Source organism: Sciurus carolinensis, chromosome 10 (genome assembly GCF_902686445.1).
Source record: "Sciurus carolinensis chromosome 10, mSciCar1.2, whole genome shotgun sequence".
Classification (NCBI taxonomy): domain Eukaryota; kingdom Metazoa; phylum Chordata; class Mammalia; order Rodentia; family Sciuridae; genus Sciurus; species Sciurus carolinensis.
The window spans coordinates 104,269,820-104,285,376 of NC_062222.1; the positions used below are offsets into that span (position 1 = coordinate 104,269,820).

The 15,557-nt window shown below is 35.5% G+C and overlaps 1 non-coding gene across 1 annotated transcript; it reads left to right on the plus strand.

Moving 5' to 3' along the window:
- The first annotated feature begins 13,044 nt into the window (after window positions 1-13,044).
- On the plus strand, window positions 13,045-13,153 carry LOC124995189 (U6 spliceosomal RNA). The gene has a single exon (XR_007110660.1). It is a non-coding gene; the product is annotated as a U6 spliceosomal RNA (small nuclear RNA).
- Window positions 13,154-15,557: the final 2,404 nt, after the last annotated feature.

The window sequence follows — 15,557 nt, forward strand, 5'->3', positions numbered from 1 at the left end:
TCTCTCAAAAACAGAAAGAGAACTCAAAAGAGAGAGAGAGAGAGAGAGAGACTTTATACTGAGTATTTAATGCACCATGGTGGAATCATGTTCTTCTGAATGGAGTATATTCTTTCAATAAAATGTCAGTTTTCTAAGGAATAGAAATAACTCCTCTTATTTCCACCTAGAAATATTTGGTATGTATGTATAGAGAAAATCCACTTTGTCTATTCAGAAGTTCTTTCATAAAATTGAAGGTGTCTCAGAGATGTAATTGGACTGAAATGAGGTAAAAGAATGGTTTTGGCTTCCTAGAATGGTTCCCTGTCTCCTGAGTATCAGATAGGGTCATGGGTCATTATCCTGGAGAATGCATGTCAAAAGACATGCCACTGTTCAGGAGTTATTACTGAGTCAGTCCATAGTTTAAATCATGGACAAAGGTAAAGTTAAACATTGTCATCATATATACCTTGAATAACACTAAAAGTCACAGAAACATCTCTGATTCCAATTAGTAGGGAACATCTAAGCAATTATTGTGTGTCTAGGCAAAAATGATTTGCACTTATGACAATTAAAGGGAAGCACAAAATTCAGTAATGATAAAACATACTACATTACCTCTCACAATCAATTATATTCATCTATCACTTAAAAAAAGGAGATAATTAGGGTGAATTGCACAAGGTATGTTCTTATTCTTAAAATAAGACTGGAGGTGAAAAAGATAAAAAGATCAACATAACAATTAAGAAAAAGAAGAGATTACAGTATGAGACAGGTAGGTAAATCCTACATCATGAACAATTGAAACACTTGTTTGATAAGGATTCATGCCTCAAAAATCATTATGAAGAGAATTGAAAAGAAGAAGTTTGGAGAGCAAAATCATTGTAGTTATGTGCCTATTAAATGAAATGAGAAATAATGTCTTTGGAGAATCACCTTTTAGGAAGTCTACACAGTACTAGTTCTGTTTTAATACTACCTTCTAGAAGTATCATGCCATATGTGAACCAACTCCAATAAAATATGGTATTTAAAAGATAAAATTTAATTAGCACTTTTTAACTATTTATTTGTTCTTTTTAGATATACATGACAGTAGAGTATACTTTGACATATTATACATACATGGAGTGTAACTTATTCTGATTAGGCTTCCATTCTTGTGATTGTACATGGATACCATTTCACTGGTCATGTATTCATATATAAACATAGGAAAGTTATGTGTAATTCATTCTACTGGCTTTCCTATTCTCATCCCCTGCCCTTCCCTTCCTTCCCTTTTGTCTAATCCACTGAACTTCTATTCTTCCCTTCCCCCTTATTGTTTGTTAGCATCCATATATCAGAAAGAACATTCAGCCTTTGGTTTTTGGAGATTGGTTTATTTCACTTAGAGTGATAATATCCAATTCCATTCATTTACCTGTAAATGTCTTGATTTCATTCTTCTTTATGGTTGAATAATATTCCATTATGTATATACACCACATTTTCTTAATCCATTCATCTGCTGAAGGGCATCTAGGTTGGTTCCATAGTTTAGCTATTGTGAATTGAGCTGCTATAAACATTGATGTGGTTGCATCACTATAGCATGCTGATTTTAACTCCTTTGGATATATACCAAGAAGTGGAACAATTGCATCAAATGGTGGTTCCATTTCAAATTTCTTGAGGAATCTCCCAGAAAAAGCAGTCATGAAATTCCTTTAGAAAAACAAGAGACCCAGAATAAGTAAAGCAATCCTTAGAAAAATGAAGCAGGAGACATTACAATACCAGACATTAAATTATGTTATAGGGTGTAGGGGTGCCAGGCTAGCTCCGGCTCAGGTAAGGGCTGCAAAGTCAAGGCCCCAGACTCCGGTAGTTGGGTAGAAGCAGGCCTGTGGCGAGCAGCCTGCAAACTCGTTTATTGCAGGAATACCCATACGTTTTATAGACTTTTTTCCCAATCACAATGTGCCACAGGGATCAGACCACAGGCCCCTATACAGGTTTCCTGGTAACACTAGGTCAACTTGGAGCAGTTGTTTACATTCCTAGGTGGTCAGAGCGGAATGCTCCTCTCTGCAAGTTTACACACTTGAGACATTAACTGCTGTAAGCCAAGAACTAAGATTTCTCCCAACAACGGGGCTATATAACAGAAACAGCCTGATATTGGCAGAAAAACAGGCATGAAGACCAGTGGAAATGAACAGAAAAGACAGAGACAAACCCACATAAATACAGTTATCTCTTCTTAGACAAAGGCACCATAAACATACATTGGAGAAAAGATAGCCTCTTCAACAAATGGTACTGGGAAACTGGGAATCCATATGTAATAGAAATTTAATTACTCTCTCACCCTGCACCGAACTTAACTCAAAGTAGATCAAGGACTTAGGCATTGGAGACTCTGAGCCTCATCATGTGGCTTAGGAACTGACTTCCTCAACAAGACTCCTGAAGTGCAAGAAGTAAAATCAATAAATGAGATGGTATCAAATTAAAAAGTTTCTTCACAGCAAAGGATAGAATCAAGAATGTGAAGAGAGAGCCTGTAGAATGGGATAAAACCGTTGCCACCTATACCTCAGATAAAGCATTAATCTCCAGGCTATATAAAGAACTCAAAAAACTTAATACCAAACAAACAAATAACACCATTAATAAATGGGCAAAAGAATTGAAAAGGCACTTCAGGGTAGAAGAAATATGAATGAACAACAAATACATAAAAATTTTAACATCTCCAGCAATTACAGAAATGCAAATTAAAACTATACTTAGATTCAATCTCACTCCTGTCAGAATGGCAATTATCAAAAATACAAATAACAATAAATGTTGGTGAGGATGTGCAGCAAAAGGTTCAATTGTACATTCATTGGCACTTTTTAAATTTATCTTATCTCAGAATCCTACCTTCTGTTTTTCAATATTTCCTTTAACACTGGAAAAGTGAGCTGTATTTTCCATTACAGTACTCTTTCCATCAATATATTTTCTGTATATTTACTGCTGTGATATTGTTACTTCATCCCTGAGTATAGGAGGGAACAAATAAAATATGGCAACACGTTGTTTTAAAAGCAACACTTAAAGTACTATAAATGGAACACATCTCTTGTGGTAAAGAGGAAAGAATTGCCACAAAACTACTTGCATTTACTTTACTACATTTTTCTTTTAAGTATGTCTGAATAATATTTGTAAAAGTTAAAATGGTTACTCATAGGAGTTTTGTAATAAACCATCTCCATTATTTAATACTTACTCTGGGTGCTATATTGATGCCAGTTTTGACAAGTTGATACATTTTCCAAAGTTACTGAAAGATAATTAGATACACTAGGTTGTAAATCTTCCTATGACAGGGTTTCTATTTAATTTAAATTTTATAAACTTTTGCATTCACTAGATATGGATAAATTCTAACCGAAGGAAATGTTGTTCAAACATAATGATAGGAACTATAGCATCATGATTCAAAAATAGTACTGCACCTTTATGTTTAGCTATTTTCTAAATAAATCTATTATATTTAAAATACGCTGCATGATTTAATGTGCTCATTTCCCCTTTCTATTCCAGAACTTATTTACCTTAAGCTCTGCTGCCTATATTAACCAATCCAATCACCTTTCCTAAACATGATCAAATAAGTAAATATCACTAGAAATTTGACAAACTCTTCATGATGAAAAAGAAATATCAATAGGAGCTAACACAATACAGAGCTTAAATCATAAGAGATAATTTGGAGGATAAAACTATCAAAAGTTTTTGAGTGAATTACCTCAAACCTTGGCCTCTTGGCATGATCACTAGGATTCTGTGTCTGTCCCAGCTAGATTAATCTTCAAGTTTATAGTCATTTGCCTACATTTATTTCTACCACAATCAGCCTGAGGCCCAGACAGCAAAGTGATGGCCAGGAGTCCAGGGAACACAACATGAAGCTAAGAAACAGGACGACTGCTGTGTAAAGAGGTGACTTGGTCAGTCACCACCTTCGGTGAGAGAAGTGACAACAAAGCATGTCTCTATCACCTTTTATTCACCTTTTCTTTTTTCTTTTTTTTGTTTTTTTCTTTTTTTTTCTGAATGCTAATGGTTGAACCAGGGCCATAAGCATGCTAGGCAAACACTCTGCCACTGGGCTACATCCACAGCCCCAAGGAAGCATGTCCTCAAATTAATGTTTGAAGACTTGAACCCACATTTCAGTGGTTTGTATTGAGACTTACCATTGGTTTTTCCCAAGCAACACATCATTATGGAGAAGAGTCTACCAAGAACTAATTACCCCTTTTTTCTATCCTACAAAATGTCACTCCCATAGAACTTCAGTCTCCACAATAATGAAGAGTCATTAAATCTCTCTAGTTAAGCCATTTCACTTTCACCAACAATCATGTTGGAATTTTCCCCCAGATGTACCTGTATAACTTACATTGTGTCTATGAAATTAAAACTTTTGTAAGAAAAAGATACAATTAGCAAACTCAGCACTATTGAAACCATAGAATTGGTGGAGGCCATAATAAAGAAAAAAAAAATAGAAGAAAGAAAAATATATTTTAACATGAAGAATATGGTAACTGCAACTTAAAATTCTCTAGAAGAAAAACTAATTAGATATAGATGAAGACTGAATTATTTTTCCCAGGCCATAGTTGAGGAAATCTGTCAAAACATCTAAATTATAGTATGTTCGATGGATATTTTTTCCTGCTTTCTATTTTATTTAAAGAGCCTAGAGCTCAATATTTATTTAGGATATAGTTAATAAATATGCTCATAAAATAATGAATTAATGAAAAATTATGAAGCAAAAAGATAAAATATATGTCAGTTATTCAAATAAGAGGACAGAGTTGATGCAAGTGGGACAGACAGTATCTGTCTAAGAGGAATTCTAGAAATTAAGAATAGGGGGAAAGGATACATTTTTAATAATATACATTTCCTGTGAGGATTGGAAGGGTAATTTCCAGAATAAAAGATTCTAATTTGTGCCAAAAGTACAAACAAAAAATAATTCATGGGGTTGGGGTTATAGCTCAGTGGTAGAGCGCTTGCCTAGCATGTGTGAGGCACTGGGTTTGATTCTCAGCACCACATATAAGTAAATGAATAAAATAAAGGCCCATTGACATTTAAAAAATATATAAAAAATAATTCATGTAGATGAGTATCTTAGTGGAAATACTACACCAAATTAACAGAAATATGCTTACAATCTTTAGGAAACAAATACAGATTGTCAAGGAAAAGCATATGACTGGCACCATGCTTCTCAGTAACCAAACAGATGGCTAAATGTTAATGGATCGATGCCTTTGGGATTTCTGAAATAAAATTACTATGAACCTGGGATTATATATCCAGTAAAAAAAAAATCAAATTTGAGGAGAAATTAGAAGTATTTTCAGATGAAGAATTGTCTCCTTGCATACATTCTTTAAAAAGAAAAAGAAGTCACTTGAATTTTTATTACTGAAAAGAGAAAAATTAAAAAAAGAAAGAGCACATGTGGATTCTCTGGAAGCATGCAACAGGGTCTCTGTGCAATCAATGCAATTAAAAATAGGAATTCTGAAGGGTCTATAGAAATGCCTTAAGAGGAAAATGGATTTTATTGAACAATTGGTATGATTAATACTTTGAGTATCTTACTAATATGACTAAATTCATGGAGTGTCTTGCTGCCAGTAATAAAAAAGAATATAAACTTTTTGGAGAACAAAATGCTGAGTAAGAAACCCACAGACCACATATCAAGCATACTAAGATATAATATGATATTTAACATTAAGCACTTGGAATCTTTTCTTTTGTTTCCAACAGTTTCATTTATGTAGGATTCCATACCCTTTTCATTGGAGTCCCTTACAGTGCTTTGAATGAAATGATATTTGTATGTTTTAATATTGTTTATACATAATATTCATCAGATTTACATAATACCTCAAGTTTTATGAGGTTGATTTGTTTTTAATTTTTAAAATCAACCTCTAATGAAAACACTGAAGACAGCATCAGACTTGACAAAATGAAACAGAACATAAGTTGACAACATCAAACAATGGCATGGTTGATAGAATTGAGGATGTGACAAGAAAAGAAATACGTAATGTTTTCCTTTCCTTGCGTAAGGTGAGTTCAGTAGGCTCTCTTAAAGCCATGGATCAAGAAACTTTTGTGGAGGACTATTATTTAAAGTCATAAATGCAATATTAGATGAATGTTGAAAATATAAAATTTGATCACTACGAATGGAGAAAGTGGAATTACTCTGATGAGCTAAACTCAACTTTCATAACAGGAAGTTGGAAGATTTGTCAAAAGCTGATAAATTCAGAAATAGAAATAAAATATAGAGAAAGCCAGTGATAAAACACACATTAACTGAAAACTGTTTTTTAGTTTTTTTTCTCGTTAAAACTAGAAAATGTTTTAAGGCAGTTACAACTGCACATTTCAGCTGTAGTGACAACAGAGGAAGGAAGGAAATTTCATTGTTTTTAATTTCCTTTTAAAACTATGTGAAGATACAGATGTGTAAATATGGACATAATTTTCTCATAATTTTCTTTCTCCAAGAAGATATAATTTCTTTTAACATTATCTAAGAACCTACCTGGCTATCAATTCTTCTCTATTGTCCAAATTAATCAGAATAGCAATTCCTTTTAGTTATTACTATAATTATAGTTACTATCCTATGTTATATTTTATAGAATTCTGCAAATTCTTATGCACATTCTGTTAGTTAATCTAATAAGGACATTCTTATCCCCAGTGTATGACTGTGTTTCAGATCCATTAAATAGTTTTCTCAAATCATTCAAAGTTTCAAAAAATGAGTGCTAGAAATGGTGATAGGCCATGGGGAACCAATGGTCAGGGACACAAATGTAGCTCCTGCTCTCAGGGAGTTAACAATGCGGTTGGGGTGGTCAAGGTTAATCATGCAAATGAGCATTTAATTAAAAATGGAGACAAGGTACCCAAAGGAAAACATGGTTTCACAAAAGTCAGGTAAATTATTTTGTTCTCAGTAGTAGTAGTAAAAGTTTAAAATGCAAGGAAAAGTGAGGTGCTTGGAGAGAAAAATAGGAAGGGCAGGGATCCTGAGGAACGGGGCATTGCCCAGTAAACACAGATACCAGATACGTAGACTGCAGCAAAGAGCGCAAAGAATCCATACTGAGGGATGGAACTGGGCCCTGCAGGGTCTGTAGCCATGCCAAAGACTCTTCTCTGGTAGGGGCAGTGGTGCAGGTTTATAATCCCAGCAGCTAAGGAGGCCCAGTCAGGAGGATTACAAGCTCAAAGCCAACCTCAGCAACTTAATGAGGTACTGAGCAACTCAGTGAGATCCTGTGTCTAGATAAAATTTTTAAAAGGCCTAGGGGTGTGGCTTAGTGGTTAAGGGCCCCTGGGTTCAATTCTCAGTAACACAAAAAATTAAAAATAAATTAAAAAAAGGATTGGACTATAGTATGGAGGAGCTTATAGTTGGAGGGCTGGGGGTTCAATATAGATACTGGGACTCCAGGTTCAATACTCTTTCTACTATAACTACCTTTAAGGGTACCTTCTATTAGACAAATAAATCTATTAACTTTAAGATTGTCTTCTGTTAGCAAAACTTCCAGCAAGATGTGAAGAGCTGAATACTATCATCCTTGTTAAGTATTGCCCAGAACAGTAACTTTCTCAGAGAAGAAAACAACTTACAGGTGAAGAAATGAATATTTTCTTTTTGTGTAAGTTTTACAATTCACTATGCCAAAGATGCCATCCATATTTCTCTTTTTTTTTTTTTTGAGGTAATATCATTAATTTTCTTTGCTCTTCTACTCAACCCCGAGAAAAATGTGTCTTAGATATTGTGACCCCACAATAGTAAAACAGGTTTCCATAAAGTACAGAGGAACAAGTTAAACTGAAGGGAAGCAGAAAAAAAAACTCTGAATTCTCAAATAGTTATCTGAGATAGGCTTATATCATTGAAAAGGGTTATGTGAACCTGTATTCAGGAGCTGAAGTGAAAAGAAAGAGAAACAAAGATCTAGAATTGTGCAGAAGTTGCAATTAGCAGGCATGGAGTGAGCAAGTCAGATACACAAATCCTAAAACATGCAATGCATGCTCACATGTATTTACACAAACCTGCACACATACGAACCTTATCATCAGTCAGAAGATCATCATCCCCCACATGTAAAACAGCAAAACACCCAACTGAGTGCAAAGAAAACTGGTATTCTCCACAAAAATTCATTTGCTTACCAATGTGTGCAGAGGTGATTAAGGTGACTATCAATACCTACAACAAAACTCAGAATACAAATACACGGTAGACGGCAGCATATAGTACACTTATATTATTCAACTTATAATATACTGAGACTCCATCTTCAAACGAAATTCGGTCCAGTCATTTATCTTATTCACCCTGGTGCATCTTGTGACATGTAATGTATTTACATGGACTATCACACGTAAACAACAAGTAATCATTTCAACAAAAGAATGACACATTAATTTGGTGGGAAAATGTTTAGGAAGCACCTTGGGTGAATATTTTTGCATTTGCTTCTCAGCTGACAGTGTCTTGAACACCCACACGTGCACTTTCAGTTAACAATGTGCCAGAAACTATTATCCTTGCTTTTACCTGCCCACGCATAATTGTATCCCTTCTTCCCCTAAGCTTGTTTTTCAGGTTGTAAAAGATTAGAACACAATGTCTACTTCTATTAGCTTTGAAGACAAAAAAAAAAAAAAAAAAAAAAAAAAACTAATAACATATACTTCCAGCTGAGAAAGTACATTTTAGAAGTTGGTGTTCATGGTTAATAACAATGAAATCAGGAAGTGAATCATTTGAAATGGATTTAAATTAAAGAATCCTTCTTTTCGCAAAGGAAGCTTTTGTATACACTAATATGTAAGAATCTTTCAGTATCAGACAGCTATTTATCAAAGACCTGGACTTTTGAGGGTATTTATCAGAATGTCGATAGTTCATAACAGTGCATAAGATATATTTTTTCCTAATTCATTTACTCAAGAATTATCTTATTTTACTTTGTCTAAATAACCTTTATTTTCTTCCCTAACAGGATTTTTGAACTCCAGTTTCATATTCTATAGTGTAAAAAATATATTGAATATTTTATTTGTATTACATATTTGTTTTATTTCAATTAAAGTTTTTCTAGAGAAAAAAGCAATGCTACATCTCTCTTTGATCTCCTTTTCCCTTCTATCCCCTAATAGTTTTTTGGGGTTTTTTTATTAATTTCTTATGTGCTCTAATTGGTTATACATGACAATAGAATGCATTTTGACACATTGTACACAAATGGAGCCTAACTTCTCCTTCCTCTGGCTGTACATGGTGCAGGTCACACAACTAGTGTAATCATGTATGTATATAGGGTGATAATGTCTGTCTCATTCTACCGTCCTTCCCATCCCCACCACCCCACACCTCCCCTCACTCCCCTCTGCACAATCCAAAGTTTCTTCATTCTTCCCTACCCATCCCCTCAACTATGGATCAGCATTCACTTATCAAAGAAAACATTTGGTCTCTGGGTTTTTGGGTTTGGCTTATTTCACATAGCATGATATTCTCTAATTCCATCCATATACCTGCAAATGACATAATTTCATTCTTCTTTAAGGCTGAGTAATATTCCATTGTGTATATGTACCACATTTTCTTTATCCATTCATCTGTTGAAGGGCATCTAGTTTGGTTCCATAATTTAGCTATTGTGAATTGAGCTGCTATAAATATTGATGTGGCTGTGTCACTGTAGTATGCTGATTTTAATTCCTTTTAGTTTAAATTGAGGAGTGGGATAGCTGGGTCAAATGGTAGTTCCATTCCAAGTTTTCTGAGGAATCTCCATCCTACTTTCCAGAATGGTTGCACCAATTTGCAGTTCCACCAGCAATATATGAGTGTACCTTTTTCCCTACATCCTCGCCAACATTTATTATTGCTTGTAGTCTTGATAATTGCCATTCTAATGGAGAGAGATGAAATTTTAGAGTAAGTGCATAAGATTTTGAGACATATTTTGGCTTTCACATTTTAAAAAATAAATCATGATTTTAATACATTAACCAAATTGACAAATCCTCTATGAATCCTCTAGTTCTAATAGGTCCAGACTTGTAATGGAGGTATTCTTTTAGTACTAAGTCTATGACAGCAGAAACTCTAAAAAGAAGGAGAACCTGGCTCTAAAGAAAGCCTCCAACATCAATTCGAAGTATCTTTTCACTCCCTAAGGTTATGATCCAATTGCCTGAGAAATTAAAAATAAATAAAATAAAAAATAACCAGGCTTCCTGATTCATTCATCCATATAGCACATTGTGTATTTCATCCATACATTTACCAAAGAAACAGAAAAGGTCAGAAAGCACTGACCAACCACACTGTAAAGCAAGCTGGAAGCAACAGAAATTTACAGATGATCATTATAATATACTGACACTCTCACTCCAAATGAAATTTGGTCCAGTCACCTTTATCGTATTAACCCAGGGTTGACAATGGACAACTATAGAGGAGGCAACAGAAACATAGATGATCCGATGGAACTAATTGGATCATACAAATAGATAAGATGTTTTGAATCTAAATATTTCCATGTGAGAATAAAATTTCTGGTAATAACACTCGATTGTCTCTGGTTTGGTCCCCTTCTGTGTTAGTCCACTTTTCTTGCTGTGACCAAAACACCTGACATAAATCACTTCCAGAAGGAACAGTGTATTTGGAGCCAAGGGTTCAGAGGTTCAGCAGGAGTGTTTTCATCAGTGACTGAGGCAATTCACTGAAATACAATATACAGAGTAAAATAACCACAGAGACACAGAAATTCAGCATCTCTGCACAGAGAGCAAGAAATAATGCTCCAGTAAAGGGCCAGGCTTGCTGGCGATGGCATCAGTACTGCCAGGCACTGCAGGGGGTGGAGGGGGGTAACACAGGTGAAAGAGAGGAAAGCACTCTGAATACGTGTGGCACAGGAGACCTGTGGAACACAGTGGAGACTGATCTTCACTGACCTGGAGGAGCTGGGGCAAGCTGATAATGTGTTCCAAATCCCCTGGTGGCAAGTGGAGGGTTGAGGTAAGAAGTGGCCATGTGGCAATTTTCAGCAGCAGGAGCTTGGGAGTTTGTAGAAACACCGCCAACCTGTCCCAGAAAAGGCCTGCGGTGGGATCCAGAGTGCTCTTGGTCCAGCAGGACTGAAACAGGCACAGAGAAGACTGTAGCCAGGGGATCCAGGCTGGGGACACCACAAGGAGGGAGGCTTGTCTTCCTTCTTTCTGATGGCTCATGCTATCATTTGCAGAGAGGCCAGAAACTGGACAGGCAGAGCGTACGCATTCCAGCTCTGATTCTGGGAAACCCACGTCCATGGTGGCGTAGAATATCTGAGACCTGTGGAAGGCTAGTTCCCCCAAACTAGGAGAGGAGTTTTCAGGAGGTCGTTAAGCCTCAGGTATCCAGTAGATGAGTATCTGCCCATCGAGAGGGGCTATAGATCTATGTCTCTGGAGGAAATGGCTCCAGGCAAAGTCCCAAAGGATAGGCAGAACCAAACACCAGCAGCTGGAACTTCCCCTTTAGAACTCTGCCTCAGTCCCACTCTGGGAGGTGATCATCCTATCTGTCCAGGCAAAACTCCAGCTGTCAGAACCCACTGTCTGTCCTAGATTATACTGTGAAACGTGAAGCTGAGAGCTACTGCAAACAACTTTGGTTGCAGACCACACCAGCAGGAAGCTTGGTGAGAATCACCAAGTGTTTGTATTCACCAAGCCCAGCCTTGGATGCAAGGGATGGCTTAAAAAAGAAACACAAAAAGGGGCTCAATAGCACAGGCAGAAAATCCATCCTTGTCGACAGTTTCAACCACCTCAGCAGAATGGATCCCTCTGTTCTTAAGATTTTTTTCCCGTTTTTCTTTTCTCACTGTGTGTGTGTGTGTGTGTGTGTGAGTATTTGTGTGCTCTCACTGCACTGATTAGCTTGATAATATATAATTTGTCTTCATTTTTATCATTTTTTTCTACATCTCTTTTAAGTTTAGCTTTGTTTTTACTTTGAAGGGGTAGAAATTTTTGTGGGTTTGATTGGTTTGATTTTTTTTGTTTATTCTTATCATTGGTTTTGCTTCTCATATTACTCCTTCTACACTGTCTTCCCCCTGTAATAGTTGAATTGCCTTCTTCCCTATTCCTTTCTCTTTTTATTATTTCGTTACTTTTAGTTTTTACTTCTCCTTTATAGCCATCACCAGCTACCTATCTCCTTTCCCTCTGTTTAATTTTTATACATTTTAAACTTTCTATTGTCTTCCTCACTCATCTCTCTTCATTTAAAGAACTATAATTTTACTATATTTAAACTATTTAGTTCATGTAATTCTTGTCCCCAACCATTCCTGTTGTGATTATTAATATGGTGAAAAACATAGTTGACATTTGTGTTTAGTGCTAGATCTAATGTGCGGCTGTTTAATGTTGTTGCTGATTTTAAATGTTGACCCCGCATTCCTCTTTGTGAAGAAATCAGTTTTATAGATGTCATAGTAGGCACCAGAAATATATTTTAAGACTATATGTTGGTCACCTTCCCACAGCAAAGCAACCCACAGATAGGGAAATAGATAAAATTTCAGAGAAAGACTATAAAAATTCAACTGAAATTGTTGAAGGAGTTGAATGAAATAAGAAATGAATTAATGGAGCAAAAAATACAGGCAGTGAAAGGCCATTTCAGTAAAAGTAGAGATGCTGAAAAGAAACCAACCAGAACTCCTGGAAATGAAAAACAATGAATCAAATTTTAAAATTTCCTTAAAAGTATCACCAACAGATTAGATTATGTAGAAAATAGACCTTCAGGCTTTCAAGACAGAACTTTAGGCCTTGAATTCAGGGTGTGTGAATGTGAATACTGTTTGCAATAAAGGAAATAAAAGATCATAATAAAAATATAAAATAACCGTGCTCGCTTCGGCAGCACATATACTAAAAAATTGGAACGATACAGAGAAGATTAGCATGGCCCCTGCGCAAGGATGACACGCAAATTCGTGAAGCGTTCCATATTTTTGAGATGAAAGAGCAAATGCAGGCATTAAATGATCGCACCAATCAACAGTTAAAAGACCAAATACAGGAAGCAAGAGATCATTTCAATAAAGAGTTAGAGATACTGAAAAAAAACCAAACTGAAATACTTGAAATGAAGGAAACAATAAACCAAGTTAAAAACTCCATAGAAAGCATAACCAATAGAATGGAGCACCTGGAAGACAGAACCTCAGACATTGAAGACAAATTATTTAATCTCGAAAGCAAAGTTGGCCAAACAGAAAAGATGGTAAGAAATCATGAACAGAATCTACAAGAATTATGGGATATCATGAAAAGGCCAAATTTAAGAATTATTGGGATTGAGGAAGGCTTAGAGAAACAAACCAAAGGAATGAACAATCTATTCAATGAAATAATATCAGAAAATTTCCCAAATCTGAAGAATGAAATGGAAAACCAAATACAAGAGGCTTATAGAACTCCAAACATACAAAATTACAACAGACCCACACCAAGACACATTATTATGAAAATACCTAACATACAAAATAAAGACAGAATTTTAAAGGCCGCGAGAGAAAAGAATCAAATTACATTCAGAGGGAAACCAATAAGAATATCAGCAGATTTTTCAATCCAGACCCTAAAAGCCAGAAGGGCCTGGAACAACATTTACCAAGCCCTGAAAGAAAACGGATGCCAACCAAGAATCTTATACCCAGCAAAACTTACCTTCAAATTTGACGATGAAATAAGATCCTTCCATGATAAACAAAAGCTAAAGGAATTTACAAAAAGAAAGCCAGCATTACAGAACATTCTCAGCAAAATATTCCATGAGGAAGAGATGAAAAACAACGATGCAAATCAGCAACAGGAGGCGCTAGCCTAAAGGAATAGCCAAATAAAGGAGAAACCAAATCATGTCAAAAACAAATATGAGTCAATTGACTGGGAATAAAAATCATATCACAATAATAACCCTGAATGTTAATGGCCTGAATTCATCAATCAAAAGACACAGACTGGCAGATTGGATTAAAAAGAAAAATCCAACAATATGCTGCCTGCAAGAGACTCACCTCATAGAAAGAGACACCCATAGACTAAAGGTGAAAGGATGGGGAAAAACATACCATGCACACGGACACAGCAAAAAAGCTGGAGTATCCATCCTCATCTCAGATAATGTGGACTTCAAACCAAAACTAGTCAGAAGGGATAAAGAAGGACATTACATGCTGCTTAAGGGAAGCATAAATCAGCAAGACATAACAATCATAAATATCTATGCCCCGAACTTTGGCTCATCCACGTACGTCAAACAAATCCTTCTCAATTACAAAATTCAAATAGACCACAACACAATCATACTAGGTGATTTTAACACACCTCTCTCACCACTGGATAGATCGTCCAAACAAAAATTGAATAAAGAAACTATAGATCTCAACAACACAATCAGCAATTTAGACTTAACAGACATATATAGAATATACCATCCAACAAAGAACGAATACACTTTCTTCTCAACAGCACATGGATCCTTCTCTAAAATAGACCATATTTTATGCCACAAAGCTAATGTTAGCAAATACAAGAAGATAGAGATACTACCTTGTACTCTATCAGATCATAATGGATTGAAATTAGAAATAAATGACAGAATAAAAAACAGAAACTTCTCCAATACTTGGAGACTAAATAATACACTATTATACGATGAATGGATAACAGAAGACATCAGGAGGGAAATAAAAAAATTCTTAGAAGTAAACGAGAACAAAGACACATCATATCAAAATCTCTGGGACACTATGAAAGCAGTACTTAGAGGAAGATTTATTTCATGGGGTGCATTCAAAAAAGAAGTAGAAATCAACAAATAAACGACTTAACACTACAGCTCAAAGCGCTAGAAAAAGAAGAGCAGACCAATACCAAAAGTAGTAGAAGACAGGAAATAGTTAAAATCAGAGCCGAAATCAACGAAATTGAAACAAAAGAAACAATTGGAAAAATTAACAAAATAAATAGTTGGTTCTTTGAAAAAATAAATAAAATTGATAAACCCTTAGCCACACTAACAAAGAGAAAGAGGGAGAAAACTCAAATTACTAAAATTCGGAATGAACAAGGAAACATCACAACAGACACGAGTGAAATACAAAACATAATTAGAAACTATTTCGAAAATCTATACTCCAACAAAACAGAAAACCTCGAAGACATCAACAAATTTCTAGAGACATATGAATTACCTAAACTGAACGAGGAGGACATACACAACCTAAATAAACCAATTTCAAGCAATGAAATAGAAGAGGTCATCAAAAGCCTACCAACAAAGAAAAGTCCAGGACCAGATGGGTTCTCAGCCGAGTTCTACAAAACTTTTAAAGAAGAGCTCATTCCAATAC